General features: G+C 41.9%; 1 pseudogene; it reads left to right on the top strand.

The window, feature by feature from the left end:
- The first annotated feature begins 1,645 nt into the window (after positions 1-1,645).
- Positions 1,646-1,743, top strand: LOC120106257 (annotated as a pseudogene).
- Positions 1,744-15,355: the final 13,612 nt, after the last annotated feature.

The following is a 15,355-nucleotide window of genomic DNA, read 5'->3' as shown; positions in this document are numbered from 1 at the left end:
TGGTTTCAACCCATTCAACTTCTTTACTTTCTTCATGATCACTGGGTTGCTTGCCTATACTAAAGACATTCAGTTCCAAGGTCATATTGCCAAAAGAAAGCTTCATGACACCATTCCTACAATTGATCAATGCATTAGAAGTTGCAAGGAATGGACGTCCTAAGATGACCGGAATCTGAGATGGTGAATTGGAAGCCGAATGTGTGTCCAGTACGATAAAGTCAACAGGAAAATAGAACTTGTCTACTTGGACCAACACATCTTCGATAATAAAGGGACCTTCACTGACCTGTCAGCTAATTATAAGGTGACAGTTGTTGGTTTCAAATCACCCAAACCGAGTTGCTCATATACCGTATATGGCAACAAGTTCACACTCGCTCCCAAATATAGCAATGCTCGCTCAATCCTAAAATTGCCAATGATGTACGAGATAGTTGGGCAACCTGGATCTTTATATTTAGGAAGAATATTATGCTGTAAAATCGCACTCACATTTTCAGCCAGAAACGCCTTCTTCTTGACATTTAAACGACGCTTGACAGTGCACAAATCTTTCAAAAATTTTGCATATGAAGGCACTTGTTTGATTGCATCAAGAAGAGGTACATTAATTTTTACTTGCTTAAAAAGCTCAAGAATTTCAGAGTTTGGTTCAAGCTTTTGCAAGGGCTTTAATCTTTGTGGAAAAGGTGCAGGAAAAGGACATTTAATTTTTTCAGTTGATGTTGGTGCTTCGGTTTCTTCGGTATCCTTTTCTTTTGTCTTGGGAGGGTCAAAATCAGGTATGACTTGTGTTTGTTCTGGGACTGGTTGGTCAATAACCTTTCCACTTCGCAAAGTTATTATACTCTTCGCTTATTCTTTATGCGAAGTTGAAGATGATGCATTGCTACCACCGTAGACTTGAGGGTTAGGTTGTGGTTGAGCTGGTAGCTTACCCTTCTCTTGAGCACTTAAAGCAGTGGTCAGCATTGTCAGTTGATTTCTTATTTCATCATTGATTTTAGCTTGACCTTGCATGAAAGATTGCAAAGTTTCTTCGAGACTGGGTTTTTGAGGGGGTGTGGGTGCATAATGAGGTTGCGGAGGTGGAGGAGTTGGATTATATACTTGTTGAGGTTGGTCATTCCTCCACCTGAAATTTGGATAGTTCTTCCATCCAGAATTATAAGTACCCGAAAAAGAATTATTAAAAGATTTTTGATATGTATTCATAACATTGGCCTGATCGTGCAAGACTTCTTTGAATGCGGGTATTGTGGGGCAATCAGTGGTGAGATGGCCAGGCATCTCGCAAATCCTACAACACTCGCTGTTATGTTCTACGGTTTTGACGGGTTCAATCCTTCTAAGTTCAATTTCCTCTACCTTCCTAGTAAGGGCTGCCATTTTAGCCTGAATATCATCCTGAGTACTAAGGTTGTAAAGGCCCCCGTGTCCAATGCTAGTAGGCTTAGGCAAAGGTTTATTCACTCTATCCCCTGTATTCCATAATTGTGCAGTCTCTGCGAGAGAGTCTAAATAGTCCCATGCCTCATTGGGTTGCTTTTCCAAAAATAGACCATTGCACATGGTCTCTATAAATTGTTTTAATTGTGGAGACAACCCTTCGTAAAAGAAACTAATGGTTCTCCATGTTTCAAACCCGTGATGAGGACAAGAGAGAAGCAAATCTTTAAATCTCTCCCAGCATTCATAAAATGTTTCATGGTCTTTTTGTTGGAAGTTACTAATGTGCCTTTTCAAAAAGTTAGTCCTTTGTGCGGGAAAGAATTTTTTCAATAATTCTCTTTGCATATCATGCCATGTTCCTAGCGATCTAGGTCTCAAGGAGTTCAGCCATGTTTTGGCTTTATCCTTTAAGGAAAAAGGAAACAAGGTCAATTTAAGGACATCTTCTGATATATTTGGCACTCTAAACGTGATGCTAATTTCCTCAAAATCCTTAAGGTGAAGATAAGGGTTCTCGGATTCCATTCCATGATACTTGGGCAACAATTGAATTACTCCTGGTTTGATTTCAAAATGTCCAACGTTTTCAGGAATAATCATGCATGAAGGTTGACTAGTCCTAGTAGGGTGTAAGTATTGTCGAAGTGTCATAACTGGGGGTCTACCTTCATCACCATGGTGACTTCCTACATCATCATCAGCCATCTCACCAGATCTGAGATTTTTCGAAAGTGTTTCAATATTATGATCTAAGGAATTGTCAAATGTTTGTCGATTCAGACGCCCAATGTTGTCCCTATTCCAACCTAGCATACAAAATTTAATTAATTATTTTTTTTTAATGATCACCCTTGATTTTTTCTTAAAGTTTTTATCAATTTTCAATTAGCAACAAGGGTTAATGAGATATGATGATAATAAAATTCTGATTCTAAAAAAAAAATAATTTAAACACAGAAAATTCAAAACAGACAGTAGCAAGATTTTATATTAATTTAATGGTCTTAACAGTCTCAGAATGTCAATCACCAGACGACCAAATTTGAAACACAGGTCCTACACCAGACGACCAAATTTGAGTCCAATCAGACGGTGAATTACTCTGATATCAGAGTTTGATGCAGACTGTGCAGGGAAAAAAAAACAGCAATAAAGATTCTTTTTTTTCAGTTTTAATTTTATTATAAGGTTCAACCTAACTACTAAGGTACTAATTAAATCTAAAATTATACTAATAAATCAGCCGTTCTCCGGCAACGGCGCCAAAAACTTGACGCGTTCGCAAAAATGCTTTCGCGAAACTAATCTCCCAAGTGCAGGAGAATCACACAAGTAGTAAATTCTCGGGAGTCCGAGGTCGAATCCTCAGGGAACGAAATATATATGAGATTATTTAATATAATTTTAGATTAATTAATTCAATAAATTTGTGGATTAAGATGATGATTTGCAAATAGAAAATAAATCAGTAAACAGAGAATCAAAATTTAGGTAGATTAAGATGGTGTAGGGTTCTGGAATCCCCTTCGATGATATTATTTTCAACAATTAAATTCTGCGATTGTTGATTAAGGATCAATCAGATAGAATAGTTCTAATCATCGAGTATATAATTTGAAAACGTAAATTTAAGATCTAAGTATTTATCGTGCCGATTACGTCTACGACAAATCAAACATCGAAACAATCCATGAATCAAGAAATATAAACCATAAAAGATCTATCTCATAAATAAGCATGCAAGAATCAAAAATATATTAATAGATGTAAATCAAAGAGATCAAATGTTCAGAATTTACTTGAAAAAAAATAAGACATCAAAGGTTCCTCCATCACCCTTCACCTAAGGGATTAGCCGGCCATAAACATAAAAGAAACTCCCCTGTTCCTCTTCCTTCTTTTTTTTTTCTTTTTATTTTCGGAAACAGGGCATCCACTGTTTCCCTTTCTCTTCTTTTTTTTTTTTTTGGATGGCAGAGGCCCTCCTCTGTTTTTTCAATGGGAAAGAATGAGCACCCTCTCCCCCACCGAGAGAGCCCTTATATATCCCCCTTGATGGATCTCTCATGCCAGCTGCAAGATACCTGGATGCGGAATCATGGGAGCTCGGACGTGGACGGCTGGATGTGGGATCGATGCTCGGATGAGAGCTGATCGCGGAAATCCCGGAATGCTGGGATCTCATGCTGAAGATGAAGCTTGGACCGCTGGCGTTTGGGATTCGAATGGCTGGATCGAACGCAGGAGATGGAGCGCGGACGAGTGCTGGATCACAAGCAGAGAAGACGGACATAGTTCCTTGGGGTCGCAAATCCAGAAGACGCTCGGATGGATCGCGATCTTCCACGCTGGCACTGGAAATCTTCACAGGGTGCTGGGATTTGCACACGGAGGGCTGAGGGAAGTTGAGACGCGGCTGGAAATTCTGCTAGGAAGATTGCATGCGGGTGGATCATGATCACGGAGCTGGGATCTCGGGATGGTTGGGTCTTGCACGCGGGAACACAGGAGAAAGCTCCAGAAGAATCAGACATGGAGGATGCCTCGCATGTTGCTAGGATGCGCTGTGAACTGGGATGATATGGGGAGGAAGGAGATCCGGGTTCCAAGAGCTGGGAGAAAGGTTGATGTGGCTGGAACTTGGGAGAGCTAGCTCACGGATGCGGCAACGATGCTGAGGTGCTTGCGAACGGCTGATTCTGGGCTCTGTTCTGCAGCTGGAAAGAGATGAATGATAAAAATTATAATAAGTGCTAAGGATAAAATATTTAATCATGTAAATGTTAACACCTATTATTATTATTATTTTGCTAGCATTAGGCTAAGTTAATTTGTACCTAGATCGCACTTTTGTGCTCTCATCAATGACTCTTATTATAAGCCAACAAAATTCGGCATTTTGAGATAGGTGACTGATACAGCAATTATGAAGGCAATTTTCTCAATGTCTATGAAGGCAACTTGTTGAGCTTGGCTTTCAATTGTTTATCTATCTCCTTTGATGCATGGAATCATGAGGCTTTCTTTCAGCTAGTTAAGGGGGTTGTTCGTAGGAGAGATGGAGTCTAGAGGTTAGTCACATTATGCTATCTTGTTTATCATATTTGGTTGGTCGGAAACAAATGGCTCTTTAAGAATATTAATGAAAGCCCACTGGTTATTACTTTGAGAACTTTACATCATGCTGTGGACTTCATGCGGGCAAAAATGTTAGAGAGTTTGTTAGATGTTAGGAAAATCTAGAGTTCCTCACAGAAGCAGTTTTTGCATCCAATATTGATGCCGAGCCAAATCCGGGAACAACAGCTGCAGCGGCGGCGATGCTCTATTGAGATTTCTGCCGTGAGTGGTAACTTTAAAAATGGAAGCAGAAGAAGAGGGGAAGAGAAGGGGGAAGAAGAGGGGAAGAGAAGAAGGGAAGGAAGAAGAAAGGAGAGGAAAACGTGGAGAAAGAAATTCTTAATCATTCATTAAACCCTAATCATGAAAATAGTTCCCTATATATAGGGCCAAATAAACACAATTAACATAAAACCCCCTTACACAAAAATAACTCCTAATAAGCCCACAAATAACACAAATAAGCCCTAAAATGCAAACAAGCCCAGAAATAAAAATAAAATAAATATGCAAATAAACGGGTCTGACTCAATCCGGAGGCTCAGGATCATCTGGATGAAGGGCTCTAATGTCCCCATCAACTCCTCCCGGGTGAGAAAAACTCGACCCCGTCGAGTACAGGTCTGGCCGGCTGTCGTACTGCTCCAGAAGATCGGGGTCAAGGCGCTACAACTATGCTCTGGAAATCCACGTCACATCAGACTTTGGTCGACCTTTCCATCGAACAAGGTAACGTTGGTAACCACTATTCCTGGTTGAAATAACCTGCTCATCCAATATATATTCTATTTGTTCTCTGCGTGCATGAACTTTGGGAAGTGGTGGCTCAACAGCAGGTAATAGATCAGGGTGTCCAACATGGGCAGGTATATCAATAAAGGGGTCAGAAGGCATGAATATTATCGTTTTGTATGGGACCAAATCTTCAATATTAAATGTCGCACTAATCCCATAGTCATCAGGAAGATCCACAACATATGCATTCGAACTGATTTTCTTTAAGATTTTGAATGGTTCTGCATTACAAGTTTGCAATTTCTTAAACGTATCTGAAGAAAATCGTTCAAACCTAATCTTATCATGACGTAATCTTTTTCACTTAACTCTTTATAACGTCTGTGTAAATCAGCAAGGAATTTATATTTTAAGTTATTAAAGTGACTACAATTGTTGATTTTTTGATGCAATGAATGTGGATGTGATGCAATTGATTGTGCAGACTCAAAGACTCTATACTGATGAGACATGAAAAACAAGTCTATGGGTTGCCTAGGTTTGTAATCATGCACCAATTCGAATGGACTCGTACCTATGGACTTGTTAACCGAACTATTACATGCAAACTCAACTATCGGTAACATTAAATTCCAGGTCCTAGCATATGCACTCGGGTTGAGCTTATGTTGTTGAAGGTTGGGCAAAGATGCCCTGGGAACTATATCAATCGCGTGTTGGATATCACGCATCGGAGGAACGGCATCCAGAAGTTCATCAGGGACTACAAAATGAAACTCCTCTAGAAGAGAAACTACTACCAGGGAATGTTCAAGGTTGGACTCCGCATAGGTATCTTTAGCTACAAGTGCCAACTCAGGTGACTGGCTCTCAATATCTTTCACTACCTCTTCGATAGTAGTGATGTGAAGTGGCTTGGTTGTACTTAGATCAATAGTCTCTTTTTGGGAATCATTTTGGACAAAGTCTAATTCTGTAGGTTCGTCTTCAAAGTCTTCTTCATAGTCTTCTATATTTGGTTCATAGACTTCTTTGATATATTCGACCTCTTGGCTCCTAACTTTTGGTTCAGTAATCAGGTAGGTTCTAATGGAACATTGGGATGCTATGTGGTCGAATTGTTGACACCTTGAGCATTGGGTTTGGTGTCCAAGAAAATGGGGAAGGATTACAGGTGGTGCAACCAAACTGATTTTAGGTTAGGCTGCAATAGGGGTTGGCAGTGTAGGGGTCCTAGAATTTTGCAAGAGCTCACGGATCTCTTGTGTGAATTCCTTGTATCCAGCCCGCATGGCAACGATCTGTTCTAGGAGAGACCTCAAAATGTCGGAATTCATGGTAGCTACAGGGGTTTTAGGTTGATTAAGATAGTGCTCCATATCACTACAGGTTGGCTTGCAATGATGACACTGGGTGATGATGTAAAATGCAGTGTCACTAATGAACCCTTATAAATATGATGCCAGACCAGATTTGATGCAGGACAACCTACTAATGTAATCTATTATGATTTCAGAGATCAGCAAACCTTCACAAGAATAACTTAAAGTTTAAATGTTGCTGATTTTTACTTCGGTTATTTAGAATTAAGGATTAAGATTATTCAATTTAAGAAATTAGTTTGCAATCAAGTAGTTCAGTTGTTCTGATCGCGAATAATGTTGAGAAACGTCCTGTTGCTAGGGTGTGCTAATTTAATATCAAGATTTAATGGGTAATAGGACGGGTTCGGAAGCGAAAGGTTTAAAGTTCTGAATTTTGACAGCAATATAAGTTTCCAAAATGTGGCTATCATGCAAGAGAACTAGAACATAATTAAATGAATAAGCCCACGAAAGTGGAAACCTATCACCTGTCGTGAAGTAGTCGACCAGAATCGTGTGCTCGTGGACTGGGGCGACGATCGGTGCAGGGCGAGTCGGCTCGTCAGATGGCGCGAAGCTGATCGAGTCACAGCAATTCAGCGGACCTGATATCAGCACAACTTGGGGGCCTGATTAAAGAAATTCAGTGGGTCTGATGATGGGCCTTTGAAGCAGTGGGCGGCCTGAAGGGCGTTGGGCCACAAGTGGACTGCTGCAGGTGGGCCTGTTAGGCCGATACCCTGGGGAGCCCAAAAATGGAAGGGAGATGGAGAGGAGAGGTGGCGGATGGTGGAAAGGGGAAAAGGGGATCGGCGGCCACAACTGGAAGAGGGGGAAGCTCGGAATGGTGGCGGGCAGTGGAGGAGTTGAGGGGAGGGGAGTTGGGATCCGGTGCCAAGAAGGGGACACAGAAGGGAAGAAGATGAGGGAAGAAAGGAGTGGAGATGAAAGTGGGTTTCGAATCCCTCTGGATTTGGAGAGGGAGAGGGGCGAGATGGAGGCACCGACAGTGAAGAGTGGTCGGCGAAGGGAGACAAGCGGCGGTGCTTAGGCAGGGCGAGGACGGCGGGCGTGCCTCAGGTGAGATGTGGACGGAGGAAGGTCGTGGGCGTCGGCGAAGGCGAAGCGGCGCAGAGGCGGTACGATGCGGCAGTGAGGCGGAGGCGGCGTTGTAGAGATGGCGGTGCGTTGAGGTGGGGCGGTGTTGTACGCGAGCGAAGGTGGAAACGGTAAGGCGGCGAGGGCGGTGCAGCACGGGAGGTGGAGTGGCGATGGATCTCGACGGCGGCAGGGGCGGCAAGGCCGGAGGGGTGATGGCTGCGGCGATTAGGGTGGAGCGGCGCGTCACGGGCGGCGGCAACGGCGGGCGAACAGAGGGAGAAGATGAACAAAGGTAATTTTTTTTTTTTTTGGCACGTGCGGTCACGTGCGTACCCCCCTTTTTTTTTTAAACTCGGATCCGTTATGATCCGGGTTATCGGGTTTGACCCGACCCGATATCTGTATAACCCGCACGTGCAACTCACATGCACTGCTCTTTTTTTTTTTTTTTGGTAACACGTGCAGGTCACGTGATCCTACAGATTTTTTTTTTTTTTTTGAACCTTAACGGGTTCGGGTTTCGGTTGAAACCCGCTCCGATAACTATGAAGCCCAGCACGTGCAGATCACGTGCAAACAATTTTTTTTTTTTTAACTTGTTGGATGTTGGACCCGAGCTAACGGGTTTTGGGGGTAACGGGTTTAGAACTTACCCGTTACCACTCGTCTTCAACCTCCCAAACCTCCCGACTGAAACGGGAGGGTGACCCGGGCTGCTCGGCGGCCGTTGCGGATCGACCGAGGGGACCGGCGGTGCAGCAAATGGCCGCGGAGTTGCGGTCGGCGGCGGCTGCAGACAGGAAGGAAGACGCAGCGGCGACTGCAAGCGGAACGGAGGGCGCAGCGGCGGTTGCAGGCGGGGCGGCCGACGCAGCGGCGACTGCGGGTTCGAGGGACAAGGCCGCCAGAAGGACGGCGACGCTCTTCTTCTTTCCGGCGACAGGAACCACTCATGGTCCTTCAACACGCTCCGGTGTCCGTGGTCGAGGTACGGCGTAGAACTCGTGCGCCCACAGGAATCCGGGAATCCGGGAATCCGGCGACGCTTGGCCATACACCGGCTGACAGTGGTTGCAGGTGGTGGTGGCATCGGTTGTAGGCACCGGCGGAGGGCACAGAGGCGGAGCTGCAGAAGATCAGCGGCTGGTCAGGCGAAGCTCGGAGGAGTCCGGCGGATCTGGGAAAGGAGCGGTTGCGGCAGGGAGGCGGAGGAGAGCGTCGGGCAAGATGGAGATAAGGGAGGACAGAAAGTGGACGACACACCCTTTCGTTCTGTTTTTTTTTATATATATAATGAACGGAACTGTTTGTTGGAACGGGTGGTGCCTGTTCCGGTTGTGGTGAAGGGAAGACCGACGAAGGCTTTGATTTGCCTTGTTTCAGGCTGCTGGAACCAGGGATCCGCACTTTGGCAGAGCAAAGCGCACAGCTCTGATACCAAGTTGATGCCGAACCAAATTCGGGAATAACAGCTGCAGCGGCGGCGATGCTCTATTGAGATTTCTGCCGTGAGTTGTAACTTTAAAAATGGAAGCAGAAGAAGAGGGGAAGAGAAGGGGGAAGAAGAAGAGAAGAAGGAGAAGGGAAGGAAGAAGAAAGGAGAGGGAAACGTGGGGAAAGAAATTCTTAATCATGCATTAAACCCTAATCATGAAAATAGTTCCCTATATATAGGGCCAAATAAACACAATTAACATAAAACCCCCTTACACAAAAATAACTCCAAATAAGCCCACAAATAACACAAATAAGCCCTAAAATGCAAACAAGCCCAGAAATAAAAATAAAATAAATATGCAAATAAACGGGTCTGACTCAATCTGGGGGCTCAGGATCATCTGGATAAAGGGCTCTGATGTCCCCATCAAATATGATTTATTTCACTTGGAAACCCCCACTTCTTAATTTTCTCGAAATTAATTTCAATGGCAGCATGGAAGATAGAGGCCTTGGTGATGGTGCAACATCCGTTATCTGGGATTTCAAATCGGCATTTGTGACGACAGGAGATTGTTCATTTTATGACACGACGGTTTCAATGGTTGAATTGAGAGCAGCATGGGAGGGTCTTGTATATGCAATAACTACCTTATGGGCTGATTATATTATACTAGAAGGGGATTCTAAGATCGTTATCTCCTAGATCTTTATAGAGGCAGTTACCTAGTCATCTCTTGATGACATATATTTGGAGACTCATAGCAAATATCAACTCATGCATTATTAAGCATGTTTTCAGGGAAGCAAATCGAGCAGCGGACTAGATAGCCTCCTATATGGCTAACCAAAACGGCTTAGTGTTTTGAGATTCTCCTTTAGTCTTACCCACTTATTTTTAGGATATCATATTAATTGATGAGTGGATGTATTTACTCCAAGGCTCTATAAAGCAGCCAATACAATAAAAAAAAAAAGAAAAAGTAAAAATAAATTTTATTTTTTTTAAATAAAAAATAAAAGTGATGCTCAACTGTTCAATTTTATAGAAAAATTTTTTAAAAAAAAGAATGTGATCTCATGTTGCAAATTTAAAAGTGGGGTACCAGTTTTGCAAAAAGCCATTTAAAAAGATAAAAAATGCAAGGTTTTGGTTGGACATCAAATTCTAAAGGATGAGGTACTAGAGCGAGTTTTGCTTTCTGATTGTTTGGAGTGAGTGCCGATAGCACTAGAGCGTGTTTTTCTTTCTGATTATTGTGGGCGTTCTCACAGTTTGTTGTGAGATGCCGGTACACCAAAAAAAAAAGGACAGAGGTTATATATTTTACACGAAAGAAGAATTCACCTTGTGATGGCCTAGTCCATTGACCAGCTCGCACTTGCCTTGGACTTATGGGCCCACCTAAAGAGGCTAGGCCTAAGGCCACTGTGCCCTATGGCATGAAGCAGCAGAGAAGAAGACTCCGATAGAAGTCTTCTTCCTCCTCCAAATCTAAAGAAAATCGAGGACTCCCAGGGCAATTCGAGTTCATTTAGGACACAGAGACTTCGTCTATTTAACTTTTCTCCTCCTCCTTGGATTTTCTCCACCAAAATCGCCAATAACAATTGCAGATTCCAAGCCCTCTTTTCGAGCTTTCTTTCTCGATGCCTCGTCGAAAGAGTCGTCGGAGGCTTCGCCAGACCAAGAAAAATATTCCTCGTCTTGCTCCCCTTCCTTTCCTAGCGATTTAGCAAACTTTACTAGGGTTTTAGCCGGCAAATTTACTAGGGTTTTAGCCGTCGGAGGCTTTGCCAGACCAAGAAAAATATTCCTCGTCTTGCTCCCCTTCTTGTTCGGCTCCCTTCTTCCAAGCATGCCATCGCCGCTGGTCGTCCTCTGCCTCATATCTCTCCCTCTAGCCGCCACCTTGCCGGACCACCATGACCACAGCCACCAGCCACCTCCTTCTTCCTCTATTTTGCTAGGAAAGAAGAAAGAAGAAAAGAAAGAAGAAAGAAGAAAAGAAGAAGAGGAGGAGGAGGAGAGAGAACCATCCCTCTCTTCTCTCTCTTGCCTCTACTTTTCTCTCTCCTCTCTCTATTTTTTCTCTCTAGAAGATCTAAAAAATCTAGTATCAAGTCTTGTTGACTTGATCTACGAAGCCGAGTTGACTCCCACCATGATCGCAACCACCGGTTTAGCCTCCTTATTCCCCTCTTTTGTAAAGAAAGATAGAAAGAAAGAAGAAGAGAAGAGGAAGAGGAAGAGGAGAGAGAGAGAAAGAGCTATCCCTCTCTTATTTTCTCTCTCTTCTCTTTATTTTTCTCTTTACTTTCTCTCTCTAGATGATCCAAGAAACCTAATATTGGGTCCTATAGAGCTGATCTACAAACCCAAATTGACCTCTGTAAAGGGCTCTAGTTTCGTCTCTAGTGCCTAGGCTGCCTATTGAACCGATCACACCAATCTTGCTGAATGTCTCTGAAATCTCAATTGATGAATTATGTTGATTAACCTTGGCCCTGATTGAGTCCATGCTTCATGATTCGTTGATCGAATCGCTCAAGCCTAACCCACCTGAAACTACCGAACACAGTCATCTGACCAACTGTCTCCTTTCTTATTGATTTAATTCAAATAGAAATTAATCTCACTTTTAATATTTTTAATAAGTTAATTGAATCGTCTAGTAAAGTTTGACGGCCTAAGACGAAAGAGGTAAGTAAATTTTATACTTCTTACTAGTTTTTGAACTTGTAAGTGATCTTGCACTCCTTATGATCATGTCTTTCGTGCATAAAATCTGTTTGTAAAAATATCGTGCTTTTCTTAAATTTATGGATCAGCATATATGTTATGAAAATCATGCTTTATTATGAAAAATAGTTTTATGAATGTTTTAATGAAAATAGCTTTGTTATCAAATATAAATCGGATCATGCCATTTAGTATTTTTTTTAATCTACATATATATATTTATTAAGAAAAAGATATAAGATTTTTAAAAGCTCTCAGATAGCTATGTATGATCTCTTGAATTGAAAAAATCGACACCGGTGCTAGCATCCATACGAAAACTAGTCCACCAATAGGTATAAAGTTGGCATACGAATATGAATCTATGCCGATTACGAACACGGGACCTGTCACGGGTATAAAGTGACCCTAGAACGAATATCCGTAAGCAATGTCTGAATTATGATATGACTAAATGGCAGAAGAATGATTTATGTATTTATCTGCAAAATGAACTTTGTGCTTTGTTTATAAAATATGAATGATTCATGCACACATGATTAGCTTTATAACTTATTTTATATACTGTATTATAAAATACTTATTTTAGAATATCTGTTTTTTCTTAAATGATGCATTGAAATAAAATACTTATGCCTAATCCGGTAAGGCAGTGAATGGTTTACTGACATAGAACGGGGGTGGGTGCTGCTGAATTTTTGTGGATGATGGCTGAATTTTGTTGAACCCAAAGCTAATTTAGGTTGGGACGTAGGAGAAAGGGATTAGGGTTGTGGTTTTGATCTGAAATCTAAAAAATTTGGGATGATTGGGCGTTTATGGGATTAGAGCTATGGCATAATGAAGGTTGGCGGGTGGAACAAGGAACAATGAAAGGTGCTGTGGTTTTGATGATAACAAGATAACTATGGGCTGAATAGAAGAGTCTCACCTCTATTCTAAACCCAAGAATTTCTCAACGTCTCACAAAGGAAGAAAGAAACATTTGAAGTCTCACCAAAGGAGGAAGAAGAAGCCTTTCACCTCTAGATTAGAAGAGCAATTGAAAACCAAAATTAATTCTCCTTTATTCTTCAATGTCCACCTTTTTAATAGATGTGGCGTTGGAACAAAATAGAGAACTTATTACATGACTTAAACTCGGATTTAGGCTCATGACTAAATTCAAATACTAGAGACAAAATAGGACTCCTAACCAAAGTATAATTTGACCAAGTAAAAAGACTCCACATGCCAAGAAAAATCTTCAAGGATTATGCATGCCTAAAGATGCCATCTGATTTTCTTCCTTCATGGTTGACTTCTTCATGTGCTGAGGGTTATTTCTCCCCTTCACGTGATGAGAGTCCTTCTCCAAGTAGAACTCCTCAAAGGGGCGCCAAATCATGGAGATGAGGATTCTTAAAAATCAGCAAGGATAGATCACACGTGAGGATGATAGTGTTATTTTGATGATTAACAAGCAATTATCTAGAGTATGTTATAAGTTAAATCGATACTTCATTCATAAGTCCATTACTCTCAGTATATTTGTATGAATTGATATAGATACATTTCATTATTCATTTGAATGAATCTAACCTTGAGTTGCAGCAAAGTGTGGATTGAGTCGACCCAAAGAATGATTGGGTCGACCCCGGCACATCAAGAAAACATTTGGCATACTTTTGCAAAAATGGCCAAGATGAACAGTGAGTTGGGTCGACCCAAGGAAAGCATGAGTCGACCCAAACATCAAGATCCTCAAAACAAGACAGAACAATGGTTCTCTGGATTTACTGAGAGGGTCGACCCAAGAAGTAGTTGAGTCGACCCAAGCTTGAGTCGACCCAAACCCTGAGAGGGTCGACCCAAAGGCAAGACAGAAAAGAAGACAGAAAATGGTTCTCTGGAATTACTGAGAGGGTCGACCCAAGAAGAAGTTGAGTCGACCCAAGTGAACTTTGAGTCGACCCAAAAAAAGGTTGGGTCGACCCAAGTGAAGGAAGGCTGAATTACAAGTTTCTGTGGATTCTGAGAGGGTCGACCCAAGGAATGTTTGAGTCGACCCAAGTGAAAGTTGGGTCGACCCAAGGACAGGTTGAGCCGACCCAAACACGGGCTGAAGCATAACGGCTAGTTCTGCAGATGTACTTTTTGTCCTTCCAAAAGGGAGTAACGGCTAGTTTTTGAATTCTAACCATTGGGGCTTGTCCAAAGGATGTAGGAAGCTATTTAAAGTGGCACTATTCATCAGATAGAATAACTTTTGCAAAGAATATCAAAGAGTACACAAGAAAACAAAAGTGCCCTAATCTTCTTCATCCAAGTGCTTCATTCAAGAATCAAAGAAAGGGGTTGAGAAGATTAAAAGAGTCATCAAGAGCTCCATCCTCCCTTGAAGAGTGAAGCATCCTTGACAAAGAAGAGAGAAGCCACTTCAAAGCGATAAATATTTTCTAACTCTTCTTTGTAGTTTATATTGTTTCATTTGCTCATTTAGGAGTTTAAATCTTTCTTTTTGGTTGTTAAACTACTTGTAAAGGTTGGTTGGTTAGCCCGCAAAACCAACGGGATAGGTTTTTGGTGAGCCCGGAAAACCAAAGTGTAAAGGTTCGTTGGTGAGCCCGTAAAACCAACAAAAGTTTTTGGTGAGCCTGGAAAATCAAAGTGTATAGGTTTTTGGTGAGCCCGGAAAACCAAAGTGTAAAGGTTTTTGGATTGTGAGCCCGAAAAACAATCCAACTGTAATCCGCGAGATTATAGTGAATTCCCAAGGGGTCGCTTGGGGAGTGGACGTAGGTGCTAAGGAGAGCACCGAACCACTATACTTTGTGTTGTTTGTATTGTGATTTGTTTCAACTTGCTAACCATTCATTTGACTCAAGTAAGTTAGTTAAAATTAAAAGAAACCAATTCACCCCCCCCTCTTGGCTTGTCACCTTGGGAAACAAGTGGTATCAGAGCAAGGTGCTCCAATAGTAATTATTGATCTCACAATCAAGAGTTAAAGATCATGACAACCCAAGTGGGATGTTCTATGAGTGAGGAACAATTAATTGATAGACCTCCACTATTTAATGGCATAAACTACACACATTGGAAAGCACGCATGCGCATTTTCATTCAAGCACATGACTACGATTTATGGAGTATTATAGTCAATGGGTTACACACAAGCACTAATCATGATAAGGAAATGGCTCAACAAAATTCAAAAGCCATGAAGCTGTTATATTGTGCATTAGATGAGAATGAGTTTAATTGCATATCTTCTTGCATAACTGCTAAAGACATATGGAATATGCTAGAGGCTAAATATGAAAATACTAACATTTTTAGTGAATCTGAAATTAGCTCTGAAGAAGATGAGAGGCAAGCTGATATTGAGAACCTAAGCCTTGTGGCACACAAGGACGAG

This window comes from Phoenix dactylifera, unplaced genomic scaffold (genome assembly GCF_009389715.1).
Source record: "Phoenix dactylifera cultivar Barhee BC4 unplaced genomic scaffold, palm_55x_up_171113_PBpolish2nd_filt_p 000505F, whole genome shotgun sequence".
Taxonomy (NCBI): domain Eukaryota; kingdom Viridiplantae; phylum Streptophyta; class Magnoliopsida; order Arecales; family Arecaceae; genus Phoenix; species Phoenix dactylifera.
This window is presented reverse-complemented; position numbering and strand designations above follow the sequence as displayed.